Source organism: Panthera uncia (genome assembly GCF_023721935.1).
Source record: "Panthera uncia isolate 11264 chromosome B3 unlocalized genomic scaffold, Puncia_PCG_1.0 HiC_scaffold_2, whole genome shotgun sequence".
Lineage (NCBI taxonomy): Eukaryota > Metazoa > Chordata > Mammalia > Carnivora > Felidae > Panthera > Panthera uncia.
In genome coordinates this window covers 5,245,111-5,256,451 of record NW_026057583.1, presented here as the reverse complement: position 1 = coordinate 5,256,451, position 11,341 = coordinate 5,245,111, and the positions used below count along the sequence as shown (strand labels likewise).

Sequence of the window (11,341 nt, the reverse complement as noted above, 5' to 3'; positions counted from 1 at the left end):
AAAAAAAAAAAAAAAAAAAAAAAAAAAAAAAAAAAAACAACGTTGAAAAAAGATCAGTTGGCTATATTTATATGCATCTTTGCTGGGTTCTCTGTTCTGTTCTAGTGATCTATTTATTTGTTCTTTGACTAATACGACATGTCTTGATTACTGTAACTTCATACTAAATCTTGAAGTTGAGCAGTATCAGCCCTTCAACTCTGTTCTTCTTCAGCATTGTACTGGCTATTTTTTTTAATGACTTTATTTTATTTATTTATTCAGAGAGAGGGGCACCTGGGTGGCTCAGTCGGTTGAGGGTCTGACTTCGGCTCAGGTCATGATCTTATGGTTCGTGAGTTTGCGGCCTGCATCCAGCTCTGTGCTGACAGCTTGGAGCTTGGAATCTGCTTTGGATTCTGTGTCTCCCTCTCTTTCTTTCAAAAATAAATAAACATTAAAAAAAGAGAGTGTGCAGAAGTGGGGGAGAGTCGGTGGGGGGGGGGGGGAGAGAGAGAGAGAGAGAGAGAGAGAGAGAGAGAGAGAGAATATCCCAGGCAGGCTTTGCGCCGTCAGCTCGGAACCCCACACAGGGCTAGATCCGATGAACCGTATGATCATGACCTGAGCCAGAATCAAGAGTCAAGGCTCAACTGACTGAGCCACTCAGGCACCCCTGTATTGGCTGTTATAAGTCTTTTGCCTCCGTATATAAACTTGAGAATCGGTTTGTTGATAGCCACAGAATAACTAGCTGGGATTTTGGTTGGGATTTCACTATAGATCAATTTCGGAAGAACTGACCTCTGGACAATACTGAGTCTTCCTGCCCATGAACATGGACTCTCTCTCCATTTATTTAGTTCTTCTTTGATTTTGTTATCAGAGTTTTGCAGTTTCTCTCCCATAGATTTTATACATATTTTGTCTTATCCTACCCAAGTATGCCATTTTTTTGGATGCTAATGTAAATGGTATTATATTTTTAATTTCAAATTCCGCTTTGGTGGTGTATAGGAAAGCAGTTGGCTTTTTATATTAACCTTACTCTTGCAACTTTGCTTAATCACTTACTAGTTTCAGAAGTTTTTTGTTGTTGATTCAGATTTTCTGCAAAGGCAATCACGTTATCTGTGAACAAAGGCAATTTTATTTCCTCCTTTGTAATCTGCATACCTTCTGTTTCCTTCTCTTGTCTTATTGCATTAGCTGGCACCTTCAGTACCATGTTGAAAAGGAGTGGCGAGAGGGGACACACTTGCCTTGTTTCTGGTCTTTGTGGGATCACATCAAGTGTGATGTTACCTGTACGATTTTTATAGAGATTCTTTATCAGCTTAAGGAAGTTTCCCTTTGTTCCCACAGGAACTTTTCAAGTCCTCACAACAGAATCATGAACTGAGTGTTGTTATTGTCCGTTTCACAGATGATGATGCAGAGGCGTAAAGAGTGCAGGCCACTTAAAAAGTCAAACAGCTGATTGAGTGGCAGAGCCTGTGTTCAATTTGGGAAGTCTGACACCAGCGCGTGATCTTGCCATTCAGATCTACTTGGAGAGGAAAAGATAGTCAAGGTGGGGAGACTGCCAGGAAGGTTTTGATAGCTCCGTGGCCATCTGAGTCACTTTTTACTAATCTTTGTGAGCCTTGGGTTTGTGATCTCAGGGTCACTTTCAGATGACTGCCTGGGAGAGGTGAAAGGGAGTGCTCCTTCCTGTCCCAGTGAGTGTCAGATGGTGGCATTGGTCGGGTCCCAGCTGTCAAGGATCCTTGTAAGAACGGGACCATGCCTTCTCCCTGCCTTCTGAGGAGTTCACGTCTTCTGGTTCTTTGGTTTCCTGTGAGCTAAAAATCAGAATTTTTTTGTACAAACTTATTAATGAGTCACTCTACTTTCCTTAATTTTCCTTTACAAAAATTTCTGATGTGGCTATGGTGCAGATAAAAATGGTGGTGTACTGAGCACTGTGTTTTCTTCTTTACGTAGTTACTCATTTGTAAATTTCTAGCCCTGTGAGCTGTTGGTGGTGGTATCCACATTGACAAATATTTAATCAATATTGATCCCCCAAATTTCTTTAGCGCCTACTGGGTGCTATGCCAGGAACTTAGGATATCTTGGGGAAACATACACAAAGGATTAAAATGTTTAGTGATATGAAGAGAAAAGACATCAGGTTTAATAGGAGCAGAGAATGACAGACTTTACACGGGGAAAAAGTGCTTGTACTAAGGTTAAGAAGATACTAAAAGTTAACCAGAGTGCGTGAAAGGGATGGGATAGGGTAGGCCTTGTAGCTGGAGAGCAAAGCGTGGGCAAGATGATAATTAACAGCAGAGAAGCTGAGAGCTTCAAGACCCCCATGAAGCAGAAATGGATGAGAAAGAGGCCAGCAGAGCCTGTTCTGTTGGTGATGGAGAGCCATTGGATTATTGATCTGGAGAGTGGTCTGATCACGTGCCTTCGAGTTAGCGCGTTTACTTCGGCAGTAAAGTGGTGGCAGTAAGGGGCTCAAGGTTACACAGCTAGTAAGAATCCACTGCGGTTTGAACTGAGGTCACTCTGCCCCTCTTTAATAAAGTCTGTTCAAGTCTATGTCATTTAAGGTACCCAGAGTTCAGCTTCACTGGTTAGTAACACGGGCAGCAGAAGTGAGAATGGCACACGCGTAGCTACTGGAAGAAGACAAGAGATTAAGTGAGACTTATCATGATGATCGAGGCATAACTGGCAGAGAAGCGGGAAGGACGAGGGCTTAAACCAGGTGTAATTGCATAAAAGGTTGGGGTGTGAAATAGTAAGGACTTGACTGGTTTGTGTTTGAAAGAGAGGTCAGAAATCACTAAGGTGTTAGTTAAAAAGCCACGTTGGCAAAGCCGACGATAAAGTTCGCTTGAAAGAAATTACGAAGTCAGGCCAAGGTATTTTTTTGGAACAAGTTACTGAGCTGCGTTGAATTTTGAAGTTTAAGGGTGCTCTCTGCAAATCATTGAGGGTTTTTGATTGTATTAGCCCACAGACGTGGCTCTCTTTTAGACTCTGGGGACACAGAGATAAATGAGACATACTGGCCCAGCACCTGAGGACCACGTCACGGTTCCTCTTGCATCGTTGACCTTCAGAATACCTCCTCAGCTACAGACCGCCTAAACTTGGTGAAGAACTTTGAGGTCAGTCAGTTCCTGCCATGCCGTCTTACTCCCGTGCCAAGTGCCGTGTCCTCCGCCCCGTGCCCCACGGCTCTCTTCTGGGGGACAGGATCTAACTCCTCACGAGTGTTTTGTTCTTGCCTGCCCTCGCTGCAGATTGGCTCTCCCCAGAGGCCACCGGTTCTCGCAGCTGGTGGCTGCTGGCGCTGTCCTCCACACCGAGCAGCTCAAAGGGACGCGAGGTCTGTGTTCACTCGCTCCCTTTGCTGTTGGCGGATTGTTACTCTTCCAGGCAAAAACCCGGTGAGCTTGCGGGTCCGTCGTCTTGCGGGCATCACTCTCGTGTTTATGGGGGGTCCTGGCGCCGGGGTTCAACTCTACTTGGTCTCGTTCAAGTATCCAGGTGACTTTCCACTTCCGTGAATGCGGGGATTTGGGTTTGTTTTATTTATTCCTGTATCTCGGGGCCCCAAACAGTGGCTGGCACATAGGAAGTGCTTAATTTTTGTTGAATAAATAAATAAAAATTTTAAAACACTCTTGACTTGTCTCCATAAACCTTTAGCACCCCACTGCGTAGACCAAGCCTTACGCTTTATTGCCTGAGACGGCTCCACCTCTGAAGTTGTTTTCCAGTTGAGGAATGTAATACATGTTAATTGGTAAAAATTTAGAAAATGGATAGGCTAAAAAATTTTTCTCTCCTAATCTCGCTACCTAGAGATGAAGGTTGATATTTTGCTTTTATATCTTTCTAGGCTTCTTTTTCCTGTGCACGTGCAAATGTTTTTTTAATTTTTTGAGGAATCACAATTTCATATTGTGAAATCTTTCCTTGTAATCTTCAGTCACATGAAACACGAACGTCTGCTGCGTGCTTAGGTAGCGTGTCGGTTGCTAAAGGTGCAACGTGAAAGGAGACAGCCCGGGCGGTAACCTGCGTGCAGAAGTCTAGTGACGGCATCACGGTTCACGGCTGTCCTGTGCCCTGTTAAATGAAGCACCGTGGTTTTTGAGCCAGCCCCCTATTCTTTTCCCGTTGCGATTAGTAGTTTTCCTGTTAGAAACAGTGCTGCCTGATTATGTCCCTAGGATGAATTCAAAGAAGTGGAATTTTGGGTCAGACTGGAAGCATTTTTAACCTGTTGTTCTGGAGAAAAGCTGCACTGCTTTATAGTCTCGCCAGGAAGCTGAGCTAGTTTGTATAAAATCTAGTTTATCTGCACCCACGCCAGAAGGCGTGTGCATTTTTTAAGTTCTAATTTGGTAAATAAAATTTTTTTTATTGAGGTATAATTTACATGCCATAAAATTCACCCATTTAATAAGTGTTCACTTTAGAAATTTTAGATAAATGCACACAGTTGTGTGATTACTACCACACTCCACTTAGAACATGTCTGTCACTCTAGAAAGATCCCTCAAGCCTGTCTGTAAACGGGTCCTGTTCCCAATCCCGATCCTGGGTAACCAGTATATCTGCTCCTTGTTTCCGTAGATTTGCTCTTTCCCAACGTGTACGTGGAATCCCATATTTTAATGTGGACTTTTGAGTTCGACTGCTGTCACTGGCACGTTTTTGAGGTACACCTATGTTGTGACATCTGTCATTAGCTTGGTCCTTTTTTCTTTTCTTATTTTTTATTGTGGTAAAATACGCATAAAATATATGCATTAAGTCACTTGTAAGTGAATGAACGCACGCTGGTATGCAGCCATCACTGTTGTGCGTCTCCAGAACTTTTTCCATCTTGAAACTCTGTGCCCATTTAACAGCAGCTCGCCGTCTGCTCCCCAGTAACTGCTATTTTCTTTGTGTCTCTGAGAATTTGAGGTTTTTTCTTTTCTTCTCTCTCTCTCTCTCTCTCTCTCTCTCTCTCTCTCTCTCTCTCTTCCTCTTCTCTGTGCCCAATGTGGGGCTTGAACTCACGATTCCAAGATTAAGAGTTGGATGCTCTACCAACCGAGCCAACCAGGCACCCCTGAAGTCCTTTGTATAAGCGGAATCATACAGAATTTGTCCTTTTTGTATCTGGCTTATTTCACTTAGCATGCGATCTGCAAGGTTCATTCATCTTGTAACACATACGAAAATTTCACTGCTGTTAAAGACAGAATAATATTTCATGGTGAGTGTATAGATCACACTTTGTCTCACCATGTCTGTCTGCAGACATTTGGGTTGTTTCTGTAATGCTGCTGTAAATGTTGGTGGTCAAATAATTTCCAGGTTTTGCTTTCACAGCTTTTGCTTCTGTGCTAGAAGCGGGATGTCTGGGTCATGTAGTAATTCTGGATTTAACTTGCTGAGGAACCGCCACGCTCTTTGACAGAGGCTGTACCTTTTTACATTCCCACTACCGGTGCACAGGGGTTCTGATTTCTCCACATCCTCACCAAAACTTTTCTCTCTTTGAAGATAGCCATCCAGATGGCGCGAAGTGGTATCTCAGTGTGGTTTTGATTTGCGTTTCCTAATGATCAGTGATGCTGGGCCTCTTTCCATGTGCTTATTGGCCTAGATGAGTATGTCATCTTTGGGGAGGTGTCTATTTAAGATCTTTTAGGAGTTCCTTATATATTCTGGATATTTATCCCTTATCCAGTAATCACATTTGTACATATTTTGTCCCATTCTGTGGGGTGCCTTTTTATTTTTACTCTGTTGGTTGTGTCCTTTGGACAAAAGTTTTTAACTTTGATGATGCTCAGATTATCTGTTGTTACCTTTGTTTTCGGTGTCAAATCCAAGAAATCATTGCCACATCCAGTGTCCAATCTTGTGCCCTGTGTTTTCTTGTAGGAGTTTTATAGTTTATACATTTAGGTGTTTGACTCATTTCAGTTAATTTTTGTACATGGTGTTAAGTGTCAAACTTCATTGCTTTGCTTGTGGATATCCAGCTTTCCCACCACCTTTTTTGAAAAGACTGCCCTTTCCCCCATTGAATGCTCTTGGCTTGTCCTTTTTTATTGCTGGTTAGTTTTCATTGTGTAGATACCGACCACGTTGTATTTATTTATCTGTGTCCTGGTTCGTGGACATTGGGATCGTTGCCAGTTTTTGGCTCGTCTTGCCGCTGTGAACATTTATGTACAAGTTTTTGGATGGCAGACATTTTTGTTTCCCTTGGGCAGAAACCTGGAAGGGGAATTACAGGTCATATGAGAACTGCAAGTTTTAACTTTGTAAGAAACCACAATTTTCACAGTCCCAGCAGCAGCGCGCGTGAGGATTCCTTTTGTCTTCCCTGTCACCAGCGCTTGGTGTGCTCCTCTTTGTGCGGGCGGCTCTTCCGGTTCCGAGGGAGGAGTGGCTGCGCCTTGTGGGGTGACTTTGCATCTCTTAAACAGCTGATGAGGTCTCTATCTGGGGGCGGGGTCTTGTGGCTGCAGCCCCAACCCTCCCTCCCGCCCTCCTCCTCTCCCCACCACTGGGTTTCAGCTTGGTCAGCCCCAGTCTTAACACTCTTGTTTCTTCTTTCTCGCGCTTCCCGCCCCTCTTTATTTATTTCATTTAAAAAATTTTTAATGTCTGTTTTTTGAGAGAGAGGGAGGGAGAGAGGGAGGGAGAATGCAAGCAGGGGAAGGGCAGAGAGAGGGAGACACAGGATCCAAAGCAGGCTCCAGGCTCCAAGCTGTCAGCACAGAGCCCGACGCGGGGCTCGAACTCACGAACCGAACTGTGAGATCAGGACCTGAGCTGAAGTTGGAGGATTAACCAACTGAGCCACCCGGTGCCCCGGCAGACCCCTCTTTAATCACTTTCTTAGTTTCTAATCTTGGACTACCATTCACATACCCTGTTTCTAAACCTAAGCAGCTAATGTTACCAAGCAGGTCATGTGATTTTGTTTTGCCACCATTGTGAGTTTTTCTGTAACTTTTTATTTTGATTTAATTTTAAACTTAGCATAGAAATTGCATGAATAGTACAAGGAACTCCTACTCCTTTTTTTCTCAGATTCTCAGTTGTTATGCTTTGTCCTATTTGCTTGTCAATATTCTTTTGTTTCTTTTTCGGACTGTGTATGTGTGTGTAGAAATATATGCATATTTTCTTCTGAGTCATTCGTGTAAGCTGGAACCTTACTCAGGTTGCATAGCTATGTAGTGGTAAAGCAGGGACTGGAGTCCAGACGTGTGTGTGTGTGTGTGTGTGTGTGTGTGTGTCCCCATCCGTCCGTCCGTCCGTCCCGTCAGTAGCTGGCACATACTTGCTGCTTAGGAAAGGCCTCTCGAATGGACCGGTGACCACGGCTCACCTGTCAGAGTCTGTACGTGCTCTCTTGGGCTGTCCACACGGCTCGGTGCTTGGGTTTCGCAGACTCCGGCTTGGGACGTGTGCTTTGCCACTTCTGGCTGTTTGCCCGGCAGCTTCCATCATGTCACTAAGGCTGTTCCCTCGTCGCTGGAGTGGAGGAGAGGAGAGTTCCTCCTTGTGACGGACGTTGTGAAGGTTAGAGGGGACCGCACAGGTGAAACGTTTGTCACCGACCCTCGCCCTTCCTTTCATAATTCGTCCTGTTCTGCTGACGTAGCCACTGGCTTGTCTTCGTCGTCCCTCCCCCCCCCCCCTCGTTTTTTCACCCCAGGATCTTGGTCCTGGCAGACTTGGTGTCTGGTCCCCAGGGAGGACACAGCTCCAGCGAAAGGTCTGGGGTGACAGCTGTCGGGAGACCCTGATCTGAGTCCCAGTCAGAGCTGTGAGGCCGAAGCTTTGATCACAGAAAGTCCAATTCCAGGTGCGGGGATTTCGAGAGCTGGTTCCAGGAGCCGCGCTGCCTTTGGCATCCCAGTTTTTGAGTATTTTTTATTTGCCCTTGTAAACTTGTGGAGTGTTTCAGAAATACCAACTTCGGGGCGCCTGGGTGGCTCAGTCGGTTGGTTAAGAGTCCAACTTCGGTTCAGGTCATGATCTCACGGTTCGTGAGTTCGAGCCCTGCGTCGGGCTCTGCGCTGACAGCTCGGAGCCTGTTTCAGATTCTGTGTCCCCCTCTCTCTCTGCTCCTCCCCTGCTCACACGCTGTCTCTCTCTCAAAAATAAAGATTAAAGAAAAAATTTAAAAAACAAAAAAGAAATACCAACTTTGTAGGGTCCATAAAATACGGGGTCACACCCTTGGAAGCAGTGCAGAAATTTGAGGTGGCCCGACACGTCCGCCCCTGGCCGGCACCCCTCTCAGAGGTCCGTGTTTTTCCAGGAAACTGTGCCGTTTCGTTGCTGCATCACACGTTCTAGGTTTTTCTTTAGAAGATCAGGTCTCCGTACGCGCGACCCCATCTGGCAAGTAGGGGGAAGAGAAAGTCATCAAACCAAATACTTCCAAAGTAAGAGTTCTTGGGGATTGTCTTGTCAGTTGATAAAGTGTGTATAGCAATCTATTCGGTGATCGGGGTTTTCAACCGAGACCGAGGGAAGGGCGCACGTGGCACTGGAGAGGCTGTGCGGGGCAAGGGACAGCGTCCCGCCACGGGGTCTCTGAGGAGCCTGGGCGTGTATTGCTGGTTCGCGTGTGACTGGACTCCAAGCCGGATTTTGTTCTCCTGATTTGGACGGTTTTCTCAGAATAATCAAACATCTCTTTGGAGGAAATGGTTCCCCGCACCTCTTGCGTAACTGCCTTCACCAGATGAGTCTCACGTAGGTAACAGTTTTAATGTTGTCTCTTATAATGCTGTCTTAATGTCGCCTGAAAATCAAGAGTGAGCTATTTCAGAGGAGAACAGCACCGGGGTTGCTGGTTTGTCCTCGCCACCCTGGGTTTGCTCTTCAGTGTCTCTGCGAGGAAACAGGCCCCCTTTCCGTACAGCGTTTAATACCTCAGCGTGACCACCCAGGTTAACAGGTGATAAAATTCCTGAATGTAAAATTGTACAAACAGCTTATTTCTCAAGACCAAATCCTTTACGGTGTTAATTCAGTGGACAGATGGGACTAGAAGCCGTTAAATATTTTCCCTCCACCCCGAGCAAGCGGCATGGTCCCCTGTGTTCATCAGCGGCGAGAGAGCAGTGTTCTCTGGCTGCTTGTGGTCATTTGGTTTTTAAGTTTATGATACCCTTAAGACAAAACAGAGACTACACAGGAATTCCTTCAGGAGGACCGACATACGTCACCCTAACCAGAACTCTTGTGCGTTGCACGAGTGAGTAACTGTTGGGGTTTTTTTTAGCAGAGGGAAGGAAAGCAGCCGGACTTAGGTGGGAAGAGGGGAACGTTCTGGACTGCCGGAAAGCTGTCTTGTCTGTCGCCTGTCATTTCCTAGCTCCAGCTTCTTGCACAGCTCAAAGAGAAGAGATGGAAACGTATTTAGTGACGCACAAGGTACAGAGAGTGCAGGCAGCAAAAGGGAACTGCCCCGGAGCCCCGTCCCTCCTCCTGCCGTCAGCTGTCAGCCCCTTGTGGGCGGCCACGAGTGATCCCGGCTCCTCTCTCGTTTGCCTAATCAGAATATCTGCTCTGAATGGCTTTCCATCTTTTTGGTGGAAACCTTCATCGGCATTGTAGTGGGTCTTAGAAGTTTAGGAAAAAATAGGAAAAGAGTCCACGTTAACCATAGATGTTCTTATCCTGTGCAAAATGTGAGCATCTTGGAATAATGGAGGCACAGTCGATGTATTGTAGCTTTGTTTTGTGAAGTCAGGCATTTGTGTACATGTTGCTGCATATGTTACCTATTTTATGAAAAAAGGAGGAAACCAGGGAAAATCTTATGAAATGCTCAGTTCTCTATGAAAAATAGCCCTCTTGGTCAAAAAGGGCCTGTTCGGTCTCTCGCATTCGTATAGGAGGGTCCTGTTGGCCATGTTCTTGAGTTCACCGGTCCTCACCTCCGAAATAGTTGAGGCACAGAGAGCGAAGCCGGGGGTTTCTTTCTCTCCAGAGTCCTCCCCCACCCCTCCCCAACTGCCATGGCTTTTCCACTGAGCGTCACAGGTCTGAAAGAACCTTCGTTTGCAACCACATCTGGCCCTATGTAACCACTTCATCTATAGCTGGAGCCAGGTCAGTGAGGACTGGTTTTGTCCTTCAGATTTTACGGTAGAAATTTTCCATAACTTAGATGAACTAAATGTCTATCTCCAAGATTTTGATGAGTGTATAGCACATCTATGCTTTAAGTGTGAGATGTGCCGAAAATCATAATTCCTTAAACTTAACAATCTTGAGATGTTAAATGCTTATTCAGTGCTTATTACAAAGAGGCTTTTAAAGAATAATGGTTTTTTGATCCTTCTGTTTACATGTGCTGTTTTGGCTGGGAAACTTCTGTTTGCAATTTGAGCTCTTGTGTAGGGGTGGGGTTGGTGAGCAGAGGGGAAATAGAAATTTTCTTTTCCTTCTTTTTTTTTGTTTTTGTTTTTGTTTTTTTTGAGAGGAGAGAGAGAGAGAGAGAGAGAGAGAGAGAGAGAGAGAGAGAGAGTGTCCCACGCAGGCTCCACGCTCAGCACAGAGCCCAACGCTAGGCTCAGTCCCACAACTGTGAGATCATGACCTGAACCAAAACCAAGAGTCTGACGCTCAACCGACTGAGCCACCAGGCGCCCCCGTATTTCCATTTTTCTGACGACTTCCAGGTTTCCTGGCGGGGCAGATGGCCGTTATTACATCGAGCCCTTTCCCGTCAGCCCGTTAGGCTCTTCCTCCCTTTGCTAAGACCTCTGCCTCCCCCTCTCGACATGGTCGTAGACGAGTTGTGTGATCCAGGGTTACAGTCGGCTCGTGTTTTGCTGAAGACGAAGTTTGTGTTCCTGTCTCTCGTTCTCCTCGTTACTGCTTGGGTTTTGAGAGACACTTGCTTATTCTGTGATCTCGAAGTCGGAGGTCCTTCTGCTCATCTCCTCTCCTATCATGGTGCCTTTCCAGCAATTGAGAGGAGAGTGTATGCAACCATCAGCCCCGGGGTAGAGGACTATATTAGTTCGGTACAGACCATCTGGAAAAATTGTTCCTGCGTGCTTTAACCCTCTTCTCCCCAAAGTGTCACCGAAATCTTTTGCGCCAAATTCTGAGCAGCAAATCTCCGTTAATACCATTCTTATTTGAGTTATCAGGCTGACTGCCAAGTGGCAAAAAGCTGAACCCCTCGTTCCATACCAGGTACTGTAGTTAGTTGTAAACCATTGTTTTCTTACGTCCATCCAACAAAAAGCACTTCCTAAAATTTTAAGTAGTGGCTCTCCAAAGTTTATAGTGGGAAACCATTGTG

General features: G+C 45.5%; 1 protein-coding gene across 12 annotated transcripts in view; it reads left to right on the top strand.

Moving 5' to 3' along the window:
- ZFAND6 (zinc finger AN1-type containing 6) overlaps positions 1-11,341 on the top strand; it is a 73,756-nt gene that overhangs the window by 18,622 nt on the left and 43,793 nt on the right. Inside the window, exons 1-3 of one of the 12 annotated variants that reach the window (XM_049614363.1) lie at positions 504-3,149; positions 3,285-3,370; positions 4,627-4,712. The exons of 7 other annotated variants lie outside the window; for them this stretch is intronic. The gene's annotated coding sequence lies outside the window, so the exon portion shown is untranslated. Of the gene's footprint in view, positions 1-503; positions 3,150-3,284; positions 3,532-4,626; positions 4,713-11,341 lie in introns of those variants that run through there. 4 more of the 12 variants (XM_049614359.1, XM_049614361.1, XM_049614368.1 and 1 more) reach the window with 4 other exon arrangements.